General features: G+C 45.6%; 1 long non-coding RNA gene across 1 annotated transcript in view; it reads left to right on the top strand.

Annotated features, from left to right (window-relative positions):
* The first annotated feature begins 2383 nt into the window (after nucleotides 1–2383).
* The window catches only part of LOC147707528 (uncharacterized), a 45354-nt gene continuing 36479 nt past the window's right edge, over nucleotides 2384–11258 (top strand). The window contains exon 1 of the long non-coding RNA XR_015296461.1: nucleotides 2384–2461. This is a non-coding gene — a long non-coding RNA (uncharacterized LOC147707528). The remainder of the gene's footprint in view (nucleotides 2462–11258) is intronic.

Below are 11258 nucleotides of genomic sequence, written 5' to 3'. Positions count from 1 at the left end.
GAGATTCATGCCCCGGTTTTGGTCTCTGCCTTCCATAGGAGATGCCCCTCTAAACCTGGTCCGTGATCTCCTCTGTTGAAAGGGGGGATGTACTGTCACGATCGCGATCCGAAGGAACTACGATTCCCGGCACGCCCTGGGCCGGAAACTACCGTTCCCATGATCCTTCGCGTTACTACGCGATAGCACGAGAACGCATTAAAGACAGTCGGCGGCTGATGGCGGTGTCGGGAATTCTTCCAGAGTGTTTGTCACGGCGTTTTGGAGTCTTTGGAGTGTCTGGTGCGGTAAGGGTGCCTGGCACCACAGCGCTATACAGCGGGATCGCTGAGTTCTTTGTTTGGTGTTCGTTTCAGTCTACTCGGTAACAGCTGTTACCGTGAGTAGGTTTTGTGTCCGTTTGTGACTTTGGAATTGGCCCAGTTGGTATTGTCGGCCAACGGAGATTACCCTGACGTGGTTTTGGGTGTGCAGGGCGCACATAAACTGTGGTGATCATTTCCCCTCCCATACTTTGGATTATACCCTTGAACCCATCTAAGAGGCATTATTTGGGCTAGTAATTGAACTTAATTACCAAGAGTCTTCGCATGTTTCTTTTTCATTGAAATGGATATTACAAAAGGTGGCAGCGTGTATTTCATTGTGTATAGGTGCTAACTATTGTATTTATCTCTTCCACTTAACAGGGGTATACTAGAGGTGTATGGTTACACTCTTCCCCTGTAATGCACTGTTAGAGGTATACTTAGGTAGGTTCTTCTCTATGGGCTATATGTATAGAGAGACGGTGAAAAGTGTGAATCATTGTTATAGTACTGTTACTTGCTTTTGTATTGTTATAGTTACACCGCAACAATTCCTACGCTACCAGATACCTCTACACATCTAGAAGAGTTATATTTTCCTTTACAGGTATAACACTTATAAGGTAGTTGCATACCTACTGTCAGTTCTGATTATTGTAAACATAGTCTCATGCGTGTTATCTGTTTGTGTCTTACAGATCTCCCTCCCTGCTGTCCCCTTCCTTTCCTTCCCTGATTCTTGCATCTTTTTACCCTCGCTTGATCCTCTCAATGCTTTGTGCCATTACGGCTATTCAGGCGTTGACTCGATCTAGAGGTGGGCATACTATTCCACAAACCGATCCTGAGGACGTTAACTTAACAGGTCTATAGCAACAGGCTGCATCCCTCCTCTCGAGAGGATGGGCCGACAGCACCATCAAGGGCTACAAGTTGGCATGATCTAGATGGCTTGGCTGGTGTGACCAGAGACATCTGGCTCCCGTGCGGGCAAACATTGTCCACATTCTGAATTTCCTCACCTCCCTGGCATCAGAGGGACTGGCAGATAGGTCCATCAATGCGTTTTGGTCAACAGTTTTGACCGACCACTCACCACTCAGTGACTATCCAGTTTGGGAGCATGCCCTCTTGCGGAAACTGTTGTGGGGCATCCACCTGTCCCTTCCTGCGGAACCCAGATATTCCGTCCTATGGAATGTGAACAAAGTCCTTAACATGTTCTCGTCCTGGAGATCTAACAAATACCTCTCGCAGAAGGAACTCTCAGCCAAACTGGCCGCCATTCTCTGGTCTCATGTTAGTGAGTCTTCTTCGTAACAGCTCTGGACCTAACAGGTAGAATATTTATCCCAGACATGGTTACTTTTCATACCTCAAGACGTATGAAACATACATTTTGTGTGGTTTCTTAAACTTTCTTTCCTGATTTCCCAAAACTATGTGTTGTACGGTGCTTAAAGACCTATGAGACGATGACGGTGGACATCTGCCTGCATGGACAGTCTCTTAACCCTCCATCACTGAATGGGTTCAATGGGCCGTGCACGGAGCTGGCATAGATACTAAACTGTTCGGGGCTCACTCTGTCAGAAGAGCTATGGCGTCAAAGGCGTTCTCCCTCAGAGCCCATTTAGAGCATATCCTCAACCCTATGGATTGGTCTTCAGACTCTAGCTTTAAGAGGTTCTACTTCAAACCAGCCCAACTATGGCTTTCCTGGTTGTGGAGAAGCTTTATACCAGCATAATCCTCGCCTCTGGTCCTGACAGAATTACAAAAATGTCCTAGCTATAGTAACAGAAAGTTTCAATTGTATTAAGGACAAGGAGGCGAGGATTAACCCATCCGGTATTCTAGTTTCCCACCCTGATACAGGAAAATTACATATGAGTAAGTATGTTTTACTCGATGAGGATTAGTTTTGTAAAAAGAAATGCCTTGTCTGTGATGTTGTGGTCTCCGGATGGCTGTACCCTTTCATTGTAAGCACTTATAGTTGTCTGTACCCTTTGGTTGTAAGCATATTCCGGTTATGGTTTCATACATCTTGGTTTCTTTTTTCCTAGGATCTGATGGGTCGAAACAGGATGAAAGATGTCAATATACGTCTGCAATCGCAGGAAGTAAGAGGAAGAACCGACAGTATCAAGGTACTATGGAGCCAAATGATTGGATAATGTTGAAGTTTGAACTGTGACTTTTTCTCCAAGGGTTGTGGGAAATTAAGTCTGGTGTTGTTTTCTCTAATGGCTGCTGTTAATAAAAGTGGAGAAAGAACAGCATAATCTTTGTTTCCGTGTCCTTAATAGAATGGAAACTTTCTGTTACGATAGCTAGAACATGTTTTATTCTTCTTGTCGACGAACAAAGGTCCATATGACCAATGTCAGGGGTTAGTTAATGATTACACCCAAAGACTGAGATACAAGATTCCCTGCACCATCAAGAGGTAGCAGAGTGATGGTTTGATGTCACAGGAGACAAGGAGCTAGAAATTAAAAAAACTGCGCCAGTTTAGAATTGCCCATGTCCCTTAAGTTAAAAGCCTAAACTTGAAGATCAAAGGAGTGTGCAGTTCCAAAAGTGTTTTGCAGTGGTGGAAGTGTGAGTATTAATAGGGTTTTGATTATGTTGAGCTTACAATAGTATGTTGTAGTTATATGTATTGTGTTCTAGTAAAGTCTATGGTTTAGTTGTGCTTATGCGTTTGATGGTGAGCAGTTGAAGGTTTTATCGGACTCGGAGTAGTACAAGATAAGATATATAAATAAGAAATATTGTGGTATTACTTGACTGCTAAAGATGTTATGGTGTCATTTCGTGAGGTACCATCATCTGCATAATTGAGATAGGGAATATAATAAATTGTTGTGATTGTAATAATAATTGATTGGCTTTAGTGGAATCTATATAAGTCAGGGTAATTTCCCACTGGTCGAGACTACATCTGTATGAGTGTAAAGAAGTCAAAAGACGTTATTTCTTATTGTTTCTAGTGTGAATGAACTACTTTGTATTCTTTAGAGGAGGGGACATGAGTTATTTATTAATTGTGCTTGCGTAAATGTTGTGGAAATGAATGCACAAGAAATTGTAAAGGATGATGATCCACTGCGAGAAGTGAGAATTTTGTCAGAGTTCTCTACGCTGGGCTAGGTCAACTGGTGCACACTGATGGTCTGGGATTGTTTGGTGAGTCTGTATTGTGATAGGCTCACAAAAAAGGAATTGTTTTGGAATTGGAAGCAAATGTTGATTTGTACGGAACTGTGAAATGAACAAAAACATTGAATTTAATTGAATCGATTTTGCTCACTATTTGTTGAATCATTGTAATAATGAATTGCTTTAAAGCCCATAGAAATGTAATGAGAGGTGATGTGTGAGTTACCGCCCATGAGAGCAAGAAGACTTCACCAGAAGGTACACCAGGTCATTATAAGGTGACAAATGTAGGACTTTATACATGTTTGTGGCTTCATCAATGACACAGATCACAGAAAAAGAGGGAGCATTAAGGTTTCTAAAAATAAGGTTAATTTGATTTAAAGATTATTGAAAATTGAATGGAAAAGCGATATGAGATGAAGCTGCCTCCTAAACCCACACAGTATGAAGCATCAAATGCCTGGAATGAACAGTTCATACCAAAGGGAAAGAAAGATATCAGAATAGACCACGAGAGTGGTGTGTTATTATGCTGATGCTAAATGGGATGATGAACAGCAGAGATGGAGAAAATGTGAAGTTGAAGGAGCTAGGATGTACCCAGAAATAGCAAAAGAAAAGTCTAAAAAGAATTAAAAGAAGGGAAATGAAGATCACAAGGAGAACTGACACTGCTAGTGATTCTGGGGATGACATTTTAGATGCTCAGTTGTCCTCACATCCACCACCATATATTGCTCCATCATCAGGTTCAGGGAATGCTACAACTTCTAGTGGTACAGTAGCTCCAGCCCCTGTTGGCCAGAACATAATTCAGATTGGGGAACCACTTCCAATACTCTCAATTACAGTTGCATCTGCTAAAGCAGCTACCATTGTAATTGTCCAAGGTGTTACAGCATCTATTGTGACTGTTCCTGCACAAGTCACGAGTTGTATCAGCTCAGACATTAGTAATTCCTGTTCCAACTGCACCAATCAATAAAAGTTCTGAATCCTGTTATTCCAGTAGCTGTAGGAGAAGTCGCAGTGTTTATCTCAATGTCACAAACATCACAATTGTTGCTTGGACCCACCACAGAGTGTTCAGTTATTAGGAGAAGGGAAAGAATTGTTTTTACAACTCCAATTGCGAATTGTTTTTACAACTCCAATTGCACAGGGAAAAGTAGGATCATTTGATAATGAAATTCTGCCCCCATGGTGTGAGGAAACTCCAGAGAATCAAGGGACAGAAGATACAGTGAGACCATCTATCAACCAAGAAAGGTCAAGACCCTTAGATGTACCAAAAGTGAAGGGGGAATTGGCAGAAAATATTAGGAGACATTTAGACATTTCACATTTGAACCAATACCAGGGGAATGAGCTGATAAATGTGAGTAAGGAAATTACAAGGCATGAAGCTGCCATACACGATAAATTGACAGATTTGGCAGGTGAATACAAAGATGACCTCCCATAGAGTATTCCTTTACAGAAAAGCTTTATATGATGAAGTGATTGTGACTATGCGATCTTCAGGAATGAGATTGCACATTGCTGAATTGGTGAAGAAATGGAGTGATTTCGACAGATTGAGAGCAAATGGGGGAAGACACATGGAAAGAAAAAGAAACAATCAGATAATACAGAGGTACATGGTAAACCGCCTCCATTACCCCTAGATAAATATGAGGCTTTAACATTCCCTAAGAGGGAGATACCAGTTGGGAGGGTATGTTCATGTACCATGGAGTCAAGGTGATCTTGCAACATTCATAAACAATTTTCTTCAATTGAGAGAAAATTCTGCCCAGAGGTATACACAGGTTGACTGATTTGTGAAAATGTCAAACTTTCTGTGGACAGATTAGATTGCTTTCTTCCATATTGTAGTACAGAGTGAGTGTAAGATAGCTGTGCTATGGCCGCGCACAGAGCCTCCAAGAGATGTGCATTCCCGTACACCCTTACCAATGGTGATGACAAAGTACGAAGAGGTGATTACCTTTTTAAAGGGAAAGGTACTAGCAAGGGATATTGATAGGTTAAAAATTAACAGAACTACTCAAGAAACTAATGAATCAGTACATACTTATTAGGAACAATTGTTACAGATGCTCAAACAGCAGACAAGAAAATCCAGAAAAGGGAGATATGGGGAGTTTTTTGTCACATTTCATTCTTGGGTTGTGACCAGAGATAAGTATGCACATTCAACAGAATGTGATTTGTTGGCAGAAAAAACCTTTAGATGAGATCCTACAGTATGGTAAATACTGCAACGATAAAGAAGAGATCAAGCAGAAAAGGCTTAAAGTGAAATTTATGTTGGCGCAGATGAAGCTGGCTCAGAAAAGGTTTCAAAAGCATATGTAGGGAATGTTGAGGGAATGCGAGGTGTTGGTTTCCAGAATGGAGGTCAAGGTGGAGTTAGTATTTCACTAGGAAGAGGTTGAGGTGTTCCGATAGATCTAAATTCAGGAGTAGATATTCGACGTTGAAGAAGTCGACTCCTTGTCACTATTGTAACCAGCCCAGGCATTAGAAGAGGGAGTGTAGGTAGAATCCTAGTCGAGTAAGTGGTGATGGGCAAATGCAAGGTGTGAATCTCATGCAGATACAAAATATTCCAGTCCAGGTCCCAGTTCAATGTATGCAGACACCACCAAATCAGTCACAAGTCCCTATGATGCAAGTCGCACCAGCTCGAATGTGCCCACAAAATATGGGAAATACCAGATTTAATATGAAACACACATCAAGAGCAAACTCAAATCTTTTTCAAAATCAGAACCCATTTCAATAGTTCCCTATATTTAAAAATAAGAGCTTTACCTCTGACAATTTATAATGACACTCCCTGTGGGGGGAGGAATATTGTGTACTTGTCGCAGTCATAGCAGTAGAGCAGACTGGACCATTTATAGAAGAAAAGGAAAATGGCCACCAAGTGTAATTTCTAATAGACACAGGTTTTAACAGTTCTACTGTTAGAACAGCAGAAGTCACAGACCTACCCCTCTCTGTTAAGAACATCCAAGTAGTAGGTGTTACAAATAAACAAATAACTAACCCTGTTTCGATAAAAGTTCCTGTGAAAATAGGCTCATTTTAGGAAAATCACCAATTTGATGTGTGTGACTCAAGTTCTTTAAATCTGTTTGGAAGGGATCTTGTGTGCAAATTAAATTGCACTGTACTGTACACCGGATGGTGTTGAATTTCAAACAGATGATGAAGAGGTTGTATTAAAATGGCCAGGAAAGAAACAGCTGTTGAGATGTACCTTGTAAGAATGTTGTAGGATTTAACTTCCAATCTATGAGATACTATAAAATCTGAAGTATGGGATTTTTCAGGGAAGGACATCGGAATTATCAAAGGTGTAGATCTGTCTAAATTACAGTTAAAACCGAATGCAGCTGTTTCAAGAACACCACAATACATTGTTTTACCCCTGAGTCAGTGGCTGGAATCACTCAAGTGATTGAATCAAGGCTAAAACAAGGAATTATGAAAGAAATAATTGGAAGTTCTTGCAACTCGATGCTTATGGGCTTACAGAAGCCTAACAGCAAGTATAGGATTGTGCAGGACGTGCGAAAAATTATATGCATGCTTATTCTATGTTGTCCTGTGGTATCGTTTCAGCTACAATATTATTTCAAACTGCCTATGAAGCAGAACGGTTTACTGTTGTGGATCTCTGTCAGGTCTTCTTCTCTATTCCATTACATGAGGACAGTCAATTCCTGTTCTCATTTGTGTTCAAAGGTAGAGTTTTGGCATGGTGCAGAGTTCCACAAGTGTATACAGAGAGCCCTTTAATCTTTAATCAGATCTGTTAAAATAATCTTGAGACTGTACAAATGCCTTGTAACTTAGTTCTTGTAGAATCAGGGGTTCCCAAAAAGTGGTCCACTGACCTCCAGGGGTCCGTGGCACATTCCAAGGGGGTCCACAGGCAGCGGTTTTAAAAGCACTGCAAAGTTCCTTGTATAATAAGCAGTTTTCAGGCAACAATAAAAGTGTAAAGATAACTCTGGTGATTAATGTACCTGCTGGAGAAAGATGGGAGTTTGGTCAAGTGGCAGCTTTGACTCATCTAAGGGAGTGCTGTAGGTTAATATGCCTGCTGCAAAGAACGTGTACCATGCATTTAAAAAAAATATTTTATGTGCCTAGTTCAGTGGGTTACTGCTCTTGTCACAGATTCTTTTGTTACTGTGCAGTTCATAAGTTACAATTTTAATCTAGCATTGTGAGCTATGAACTGTCATCAAAGAGTTGCATGTAAAAAGCATGGTACAAGTTAGAAAGTTATGTTTTTTCCCCAAGTCTTTCATTATCCTGATGCTGCTAAAAAGGTTTGTTTGGGTAAAAAAAAACCTTTATTAAAGGCAACACTAACCACTGTGTTATGTTCTGAATCCTGAGTTGGACTTCTCCAGATCAAGCACTCTTAAAAATGCATACCATAAAGGGAAGGGGCGGATGTACTGCTCTTACAAGAAACGCATAGGATGGGGACGAAAGCACTTTGTCTGCAGAGATTTGGCTACCACCAGGTTTTCCATGCCGGCTTTTCGAGGGGCTCTAGGGGGGTCGCCATCTTGATCCATAGACGATTAGCTTATGTGCATGAGAGACAATGGCTAGACCCGCAGGGCCGATATATTATTGTGAAAGGGATGGTAGGTATGGAGCCTGTTGCGTTTGGGTGTCTATGCCCCCCCCCCTCTGCAATGGTCCCTGGCTGAAAGGCTGTTTGCGGTGTGGGCGGAAGTCCCGGAGTCCCTGGCGGTGCTGGGTGGAGATTGGAACGACGTGCTAGATGCAAATGTGGACCGTCGTAGGCTGCAGGGGACGCCTGCGGTGGCCGCCCCCTCCCGGTTGCGTGCGATGGTGGATGGATTGGGTTGGGTTGATGCTTGGCGACATATGCATGCTGCGGCCAGAGAATTTACGTATGTTTCAGCGGTGCATGGCTCCTTTTCACGGCTGGATTGTGTGTTTGTACCCTGTGCGTACCTGAGCAGAGTGCGAGGGGCGGCTATTCTGCCTCGGGGGTTGTCCGACCACTCTCCAGTGGCTGTAGATGTTGAGTTGTGCAGGAGGAGGCAGCCCTCCGTCCCCGTGGCATCTTCAGCAGGCTGACTATGTCCATCATATGAGGGGGGCGACAGCCCACTATTGGCAGGAAAACCTTGGCGAGGAGACAGAGGTGACAATTGCATGGGAAGCTATGAAGCCCACGTTGCGTGGAGTAGACATAGCGTGGTGCGCTGCGGCTCGACGCAGGGAGGCCATAATTGCAGCGGCGGCGCGAGTGGAGGTCCTAGAACGGCGTTGCCAGGGGGAGGGAGACGGCGGGGCTGTGCGGTTACTCCTGCAGGCGCAGCAGACCTATGCGCAAGTATTGCTTGATGAGGCCCGACAGGCATGGCTAGCCACACGCAGTAGGATTCATCAATGGGGGGACAAGTCATGCACTATGCTGCATAGACTGTGTCAGAATACCATACAGCCGATTACGCTGCCTGGACTCACGGATGATACTGAAGTCGCGGTGACAGATCCGGTGGAACTGGCGGCTAGCTTCGCGCGATATTACGCGGAACAATATGCGCCGCAGGATTGCCTCCCGGCTGAAGCGGTGGACAATTTTATTGCTGACCTGCCCCCGAGGGCCGTCTCTGGTGAAACGTGGCGGTTTTGGACCTCCCTCTTACGGTGGAGGAGCTGGGAGACGCGCTGGCGCAGCTCAACACGGGTAAGGCGCCCGGGCTGAGTGGCTTTTCGTGCGAATTCTACAAGAAATTCCAGCTCCAATTGGGGACCCACTACAAGGCGGTCCTGGAGGCTGAGCGTGAGTTGGGTCGGTTGCCTGCAGACTGGCGACATGCTGAGGTGGTGGTGTTCCAGAAACCGGGTAGGCCACCTGCTAGACATGATTCGTATCGCCCCATATCGTTGCTTAACATGGAGGCTAAGTTACTAGCTAAACTGGCAAACCGGCTTCTCCCTTATGTGGCAGATCTAGTGCATCCGGACCAAGCAGGCTTCATGCCGAATAGAGCGACACGACACAACGTTAGACGGGCACAGACGGCCATAGATGCGATGGGGGCCACGGGTGAGCGGGCTGCCCTGCTCCTGGCGGATATAGATAGGGCGTTCGACTCGGTGAGTTGGGCTTACTTGTTTGCTCTCCTGCCTCGCTCTAATCTGGGCCCAGTCTTCATCTCATATGTTCGGCTGCTATACACTGACATCACGGCGGCCGTGCGGGTCTCGGGGGCAGTTTCCGCGCAGTTCCCAATCGGTCGGGGGACCCGCCAGGGCTGCCCGCTGTCCCCGTACCTATTTGCGCTTGCTATGGAACCCCTAGCCTCCTGGGTGCGAATTGACGTGCAGCTGCGGGGCTTCAGATGGGATGGGGGACGCACTGATAGGATTGCATTATATGCGGATGACGTCCTCTTCTTCCTTACAGACCTAGATAGATCGGGCCCGCGGGTGTTAGAAATTATGCGCGTCTTCGGAGAGGTGTCGGGTCTGTACCTTAACCCGTGTAAGTTCACCTTGTGGGTGCTGGGCGATGGAGCGTGTGCGGGCCCCTGGGCATCGGCCTTAACGGTGGCGGTTAGAGGCCTGCTGTACCTGGGTGTGTTCTTGTCCAAGTCTGCGTCGATCTCTTGGGAGCGTAATGTGGTACCGGTCTGGGACAAAGTTCAGTCGGACCTTAAAACGTGGGCCCGGATGCCCCTTACTATATTTGGTAGGTCGGCGATCTTCAAGATGGTTGCGCTTCCGCGTCTTCTGTATCAGCTGCAGAATCACCCACATCCGATTGCACCCCAGTGGTTTTGGCAGGTTAACTCGGCGCTAGGACGCTTATTCTGGGCTGGGAGTGCCACCAGGGTGGCGCTGCGTACCTGTTTTCTGTCCTCATACTGTGGTGGTCTTGCGACATCGGTCGTGCTGTCATACTACCAGGCCTCCCACTTGTTGGTCCTAAACGAATGGTGGTACGGTGATAGAGGGGACCCGGCGTACGCCTTGGAGCGCTCGCTGATGGGGGATCACACCTTACATACGATTCTATACTCGGCCAGACTGCGGCGGCGGCTGCCCCGTGCCACACAGGTGGTGTTTATGATATTGCGACAAGCGCTGCGCCGCATGGGTTGGTGGGGCAGACTGACGGCTGAGACTCCCCTGTGGAATAATGGGCAACTCCCCGCATTAGCCTCGCTGTCGGGGTTTGGCGGATGGGATTCAATTGGGATCGCGACGCTAGGAAATGTCGTGTCCGGCACGGCCCTTAAATCGTTTCAAGAGCTCAGGGTTGAGTTTCATATGCCCAACACCCAATTTTTTAAATACCTCCAGCTCCGCCACGCGCTTGGACCCAGTTTGGGGGGCTTGGAGTCGCTGCCAGAGTTCAGTCCTCTGGAAGCTAAGGTCTTCATGGGAGACCTTGGCGATAAGAAAGTGTCCTGTATTTATCAAACCCTTGTCACTCATTGCTCCTCCTCCCTCCTTAAATTGAAGGAAGCCTGGGAGCGGGATATTGGCCCACTTGATGAGGATGATTGGAGAGAGGCTCTGGAGTCCCCGCGAGGGACTGCTATCGCGGTGCGCCTGCGACTGATTCAATTCAAATATCTACATAGGGCCTACTATACGCGAGAGCGGTTGTGGAAGGCGGGCTTGATTGGGTCCCCGGAGTGTCTGTGATGTGGTGCTGAAATGGGTACGCTGTTGCATACTGTGTGGTCCTGCACTGGT

Source organism: Lissotriton vulgaris, chromosome 6, assembly GCF_964263255.1.
Source record: "Lissotriton vulgaris chromosome 6, aLisVul1.2, whole genome shotgun sequence".
Lineage (NCBI taxonomy): Eukaryota > Metazoa > Chordata > Amphibia > Caudata > Salamandridae > Lissotriton > Lissotriton vulgaris.
Note: the sequence above shows the minus strand (reverse complement) of the source record. Positions and strands in the feature narration are given on the sequence as shown.